Here is a 4513-nt window from a genome sequence, read left to right as displayed (position 1 = left end):
AAAGTGTTCCCCTTTCTCCGCATCCTCACCAACATCTGTCATTTCCTGCCTTGTTAATTTTAGCCATTCCGACTGGTATGAGGTGGTATCTCATTGAGGTTTTGATTTGGATTTCCCTGATGCCGAGCGATGTTGTGCACTTTTTCATGTGTCTGTTGGCTATTTGGATGTCTTCTTTGAAGAAATGTCTGTTCATGTCTTCTGCCCATTTCTTGATTGGATTATTCTTTGGGTGTTGAGGTTGATAAGTTCTTTGTAGATTTTGGATACTAACCCTTTATCTGATATGTCATTTGCAAATATCATCTACCATTCTGTCGGTTGTCTTTTGGTTTTGTTGACTGTTTCCTTTGCTGTAGCACTGTCCTTCTGATGTGATAAGGAATACATACATCTGACCCACATTGTGGCAGGAAACAGGAGTCAGGGCTCTTGGGGCTGGTACCAAAGTATCTATCTCCATTCACCAGAGAGGATGTTTCCTTGGATTCCAACATCTCTGCTGTAGCTTCCAGGGAGGGCTCCATGACTTTCCCAGATTTCTTCATTCCAGCTTCAGTTGACTCTCTACTTTCTTGCCACTCTGGACTCCTTCAAGACCTAGTTCAACTGCCCCATGTCTAACAAACCCAGGCAGCCTCTGGAATTCTGTGGCATATTTCTTTGATATGCTACTGCCCTGCCACCCTCAGGGGCATGGTTGGGAGTTGGGGGAGAAGGGCAATATCACATTACCAAAGCAAATAGGGGTATATTAGCAAATGGCACTTGAACATACACCTGACAACCTCACAGGGTACATGCTTTCTCCCCAAATGATACATAATCCCCTGGAGAGCAAACATGTACAGAATGGCTTTGTAAGCTAGACACAAGGGATACAAAGTGCATGGTGTTTAATTCTGCCATGCCCTCCACGCAGTAGGAAGTTAGCACCTGAAAGCTGGAACCAGATCTCTATCCTGACTCTCCCCTGCCTTTGAATGGTGTCACCATTTGACTTCTGCCTGTTCTCAGCATTAGTTCATTTTTCAAAAGGGAGGATAAGATGGCAGAGAGAGAGAGAGTAGAATGAGAGATTGGGGGTGGGGTGGGGGAGTAATATATGGATAACCACCTGTAAAACTAAACAAAAGCAATACAAAGATGCAAAAACCAGATTTAGTACTATAATATAACAAGAGAAGGTAGCTGGAGACACTACATGCTAACACAGAAAATATGATACACAACTCTCAGTGTAGCAGAGGCCACCGGGGTCGGCTGAGGACTTTTCAGGGACTGCTGAATGGACTGGATCTGCCGCTTCAGCTGTGAGCCTTCTTTGATGGTGACACGATCAGAGATGACAGACCTGGAAACCCCACAGGCCCACCCTAGGGTCTGCTTGGAGCGGGAGTACACAAACATGTAGGACATACTCTTATCCTGGCACAGCAGCAGAAGGTGAAAGATGATCTCCAGGAGCTCAGCGTCTGCAGCCATCACAACGAACTCAGAGATGCCTCTGTTGAGGGTTTTGGTAGTTTCATTGGCTCCTTTCCAAAGCTGCTTGTAGTTACATGCCTGCTGAACAAGGTCCGGTCATTTCTTGTGAGGTGGGTGTCTGCGAGGAGGTAGGCCTTTGGATTTGCATCAGCCTCAGTCACTGCATTGGCTTTGGTGGTCTCCCACCCCATGCTGCAGGGACACAGAAATGACCCACCCACAGGGAAGCAGGAAGTGGCTAGTGTTGAAGTCTTTTAACCAAAAATAACAGTCACCTACCTTTCTCTTTATGCTTCCTTCTCAATCCTGAAAAAAAGCAACCATTTAAAATTTCTAGGTTCTTTTTATGGTATTTAGTCCATATTTCTACAGATGTTCCTTGTTTCATCACATTTACACATTGAGTTTATATTACAGTAGATGAAGATTTTAGCATTCTCATCTATTCCATTACCCTCTCCTTTTCTTCTCTATGTGTATCACAATTTTTAGTTAAATACCTATGCAGTGTTGTTATAATTGTGAAAATACTCTTTCTTGCTTTGCAAGGCAGGGTATCATAATGTACAATATATGGTAGTGTTACAATGTATTACAGTATATAGTGCAAATGTTTCCTTTCTTGTATGCCTTCTGGCTTTTCTTGGAATTAACTATTGTCTTCTTTTTTCATTTGCTTAATTTGCTTTGACTCATGGCTATGTTTTCCAACATCCTCCAACTCTCAATAAACCACCTCTCAGTACAACTTGTCACATGGTAAAACTTCTCAGTTCATCTCTTTGCTCTGAGACATCCCACCTGAAACCCTCTGTTTTCCAGTTTACCCTGGATTGAGTTCTAGTCTCTAGTCCTGTCGTATGTATAGCCTGACAATTTCCATGCTATTATCCTGGAGATTCATGATCCTATAGGAGATACCATGTTTCTAGGAGTCCATATCTTTCCATATCTTTTCTTCATTTTGTCAGAATACATCCACCAGTGAAAAGCTTCATGAAAGATAAATTTTTTTTTATCTTGATACCTTGCATGTGTGTAAATTGACTTATTCTATCTTCACTTTTGATTGATACATAGAATTCTATGTTGAAAACCATATTCATTCAGTTGCTGTTGAAAAGGTTCATGGCTTTTGCTTGATTCTTTGTAGGTAAACTGCTTTTTTGAAAATTCTTTGGGTCTTCTCTAAACTCTTAAATTTTATGATAATGTGCCTTAACAGGGTCTTATTTTTTTCACTGGACAAATACTGACAAGGTTCATTCAATCTAAAAACTCATGTCCTTTACTTCTTAGATACTTTCTGGTATTTTTAAAAAATAATTTCCTCTTCAAAATCTTATCTATTTTCTCCTCTTGAAATTCTTCCTAGTTGTATGTTGGACCTCCAGGAGTGATTTTCTAATTTTCTTTTCTTTTCACATCCATTTTCCCCTCTTCTTTTTTGTTCTACTTTTGACCATTTTATCAACTTTTTAAAATTTTGGCTAATCATATATGTAATTTCTAAGAGTTCTATTTTCTAAAATATGTTACCTTTATCTCATGGATATAGTATTTTTTTTTGAAGGACATTAATTATGGCCCTTCATTAATGACATTTCTTCTGTTCCTAGCATTGCCTCTGTTTCCTTCAAATTCCCCTTTGTTTCTTTGTTTTTGGTCCATGTTTTCATGGTAAAATGCTGTTATCCATTTATATTTAAGAGTGAGGTTCTAAAAAGTTTATTGAAAATTCTGTGTATGTGGACGAGGCCTTGCCTTTGGTGTAGTTTACTTTCCACAGAGAAGAGTCTTTTAGTTTTTTGCCTTCATGTATGAGCCTGGCTTATAGCATTCTGGAATTTGGGTGGGGAAAATGTCAGTGTGGGTTCCTCTCTTCAGTGGTTTACAAGCAATCCTCTCTTCCCACTTTCAGTTTGGCATCTCACTTTCTACATCTTCTGTTCTGATTCAAGTCTAGAGTTCTCTTGCTCAATTTTTCCAGAGAATATACTTCCAGTACCCTGAGGGTAGGGGACTGATCACTTAACTCTGCTGTGAAGTGATATGAATTTGGAGAGTCAAATTGCTTCTTATATGGACTAAACAATCCCTCTGTTTTCAGTTCCCTTCCACTCTGTTTTCTGAAGTATATGTTGCTTAATTGAGTCTTTCTGGGGTTGTGTGGTTGAATTGGCTTCCTTCTCACTAGTTACTCTCTGCAAATAATTACATTTACCTTTCTGTTCCTCTCAGTAATTTATTTTACTTACCCATCTGCTTTCCCACTCTCTCTATATTCTACCTCAGTCAATGAACATGAAATTTGTTTGCTTATTTATTTTTTCTCCTTGGTATTTGGAAGTGATTTTCAAGCAGGGAGATGGGGAAAACACCTTAATGTCACTTTTAAAGGCAAGAAAATGTGTCAAAATGGACATCATGGTGTCTTAGGCAGCCACAGTTAGTCTCTTTTTCTCATGTCTCCTGCATTTTAATGGGGGCAATAAAGGACCAGGTAGTTCAGGGCAGAAAGAAAAGAACAGAGGCAAGCTCTATGTTCCTAAATACAGTGATAATATGTAACCCACATTGGACAAAACCTGCCTTTTTCCCTCTCATTTTCTAAATCCTCAGATTCGGAGGAACTTGTATCCCAGGTTTACCTGCACTCTGCAAGATGTAACTGACTCTGTTTCAGATGATTCTTGTAAATAAAGAGAATAGGACAAGCAAAGTGATTTTTGTACATGAACTACCTTTCTAGATGCCCAAGGGAGCTTGCTTTAAGAATAGTAAATCCTTGTACAATGTATAGGTGGAATTTTTAGAAAGGTTTTCCTTAAAATACACCACATTCATGCAGGCACAGAAGAAACACCCAGTAGACATTCTCTTCTATAACAAAATTCCAAGCTGGGATTTCTTGTTGGTTCTAAAGCAAAAAGTGTTCATTAATAGAATGTGCTTTTGTGCCACCTGAGAGAAGTATTCCCTCAGGCAGATACTTCCCAGTGACTGCCCTGTGTGGAAGCTGCAG

At 39.7% G+C, this 4513-nt stretch overlaps 1 pseudogene; it reads right to left on the bottom strand.

The window, feature by feature from the left end:
• Nucleotides 1-1200: 1200 nt before the first annotated feature.
• Nucleotides 1201-1679, bottom strand: LOC113915993 (annotated as a pseudogene).
• Between the last annotated feature and the right edge of the window lie 2834 nt (nt 1680-4513).

This window comes from Zalophus californianus, chromosome 1, assembly GCF_009762305.2.
Source record: "Zalophus californianus isolate mZalCal1 chromosome 1, mZalCal1.pri.v2, whole genome shotgun sequence".
Lineage (NCBI taxonomy): Eukaryota > Metazoa > Chordata > Mammalia > Carnivora > Otariidae > Zalophus > Zalophus californianus.
Note: the sequence above shows the minus strand (reverse complement) of the source record. Positions and strands in the feature narration are given on the sequence as shown.